The sequence below is a fragment of the Danio rerio genome, chromosome 17 (genome assembly GCF_052040795.2).
Source record: "Danio rerio strain M-AB ecotype USA chromosome 17, GRCz13ab, whole genome shotgun sequence".
In the NCBI taxonomy this organism is placed as follows: domain Eukaryota; kingdom Metazoa; phylum Chordata; class Actinopteri; order Cypriniformes; family Danionidae; genus Danio; species Danio rerio.
Genome location: NC_141037.1, coordinates 37,525,347 through 37,527,500, shown reverse-complemented (window position 1 = coordinate 37,527,500; position 2,154 = coordinate 37,525,347).

The window sequence follows — 2,154 nt, the reverse complement described above, 5'->3', positions numbered from 1 at the left end:
AAGGAATAGCTCACTAAAAGTCAGAATCAGAATCAGTTTATTTGCAAAGTGTGCTTCACACACACAAGAAATTTGTTTTGGCTTCAGAAGCTTCCAGTGTACATTAAGTGACAAGTGACATTACAAAATAAATATAAATAAAAAAGATGGTAAACATTAAACAGAAATGCATCTAGTCAAACAAATCGAGATGTTGAATTGTATGTACAGATTTGTTATAAATTTACAGGTTATAAGGTGTTGTGTACAAATGCAAATGGAGAAAGTATTGCATTGTAAATTGATATAAGGTGCTGTGTACAAGTGCGTATGATTAGGTACTGCATATATTTATTGCACAGTATGGGAATATATAACTGGTTATGAGGTAGATGGCCTGAGGAAAGAAACTACTGTGTCTAGCTGTTTTTGTGCTTTGTGCTCTGAAGCGCTAACCAGATAGTAAAAGTTTGAACAGGAAGTGTGCTGGGTGCGAGGCATCCAAAGCCCTTTTACTCACTTTGGAACAGTACAGTTCTTGAAGTGTAGGAAGGTAGTGCCAGTGATCGTTCAGCAGTCCGGATTATTCGCTGTAGTCTATGTAGGTCGGTTTTGGCAGCTGAGTCAAACCAGACAGTGATTAAAGTGTAGAGGATGGATTAGATAAAGTAGATAGAGAAGTAGGATTAGATGAAGTTAAGGCCTCTTTTGCAATAATACTTTTTAGTTTTAAAACGCATAGCATTTACTACAGTTACGCCATCCGTCCAAACTATCCCGGAGTCTTCAAGCCTAGAAAACTGAGCGTTTTGGAAATGCTGAAGAGGCTTTTTGGTTTTAAAATGCTGCTGCTTCATGTCAGTGTGGATGGGAAAAAACAGAGACATCTAAGAATGGAGGCTTGATTGGGGCTTTTTCCTCAATATTAAATGCACAAAGTTCAGTCTTGCATTCTTTCTTTGTAAGTACAGACTTCGAAACTCCAGAGTACATGTCGGGTAAATCTTCAAATCTTCACCCTGGCTGGGTTGTTTCACTATCTTAACAATAAATGAAAACATGACATAAGGAACTGCATATTTTCATTTAATATTAACTTTACAGACACTAAAAATGTTGAGGTGTCATGTAGCTACATGTTTATATGACCTCCATCCTTACTGTATTAATGTTTCTAAAAAAACAGAGCCTATAACATTGGCTCTGTTCATTTTTTTATTGAAATATACTAAACATGCCCTGTCTCTTTTGCTGAATATCAGTTTTAATAATCAATAATGGCCATTGTTAACGTATAAAGTACAATAAGTGTATGCAATATAGGAAATAAAGGCAAGCAGTTAAATGTGCAGAGTCAGTGTACATGATTACATAGATTAATATAGTAACCTATGTTTGCGCTCAGCCAAAACACTTTACCTGAAAATAAGTAATAGATTCAAAAGATGGAGTCGTTAATCAGAGGCAAGATCGATTTTAACAAATACAGTGTCACTTTTAACATCTACAGTGAGATGAGTTTCCACGGTATATCCATGATGAACTGTCCGACGTGCACTGCTTTCATCTGGGGAGGTGTGCTTAAAGCACCCGCTGACTGCCTCAGACGTGCGCATAGACTGCAGCCATGCCAGAGTGTGTGTGTGTGGTCAGGCGGTGTGTTTTCATTTACTCTTTTTCTAATTGTTCCCAATTTATTTTAGTTTCTTCATTCTGTTGAAAAATAAATAAATAAATAAATAAATAAATAAATAAATAAGATATTTTAAAGAATGTTGTAAAGATATTAATATTAAATAACTTTTTGGGAAAAAATTAAAAGTAAGGGATCACTATTCATTTTTATGTAATTTAACTAGTCAGAATAAACTCAATTTATACATAAGTTCAATCTTTCTGTATAAATCATATGATTGAATTTTCTGTTAACAAATATATTTAGCTAAATAATAAAATGTTTATCAAGACACTTGCACATGCTTATTCAGAAAAGTTGCATAACAACTAGATTTTTTTTTTTTTTTTTTAGATGCTTAAAAAAACAATTAACGGAGTAATGACAATATACGGATGAAATACTTTATGGTGCCATTACTTTAAAACTGTTTATGTTTAGATACATTAACATGTTTATATCTTTCTTAAAGTGGTAAATTTATTTAATAAAGCTAAAAG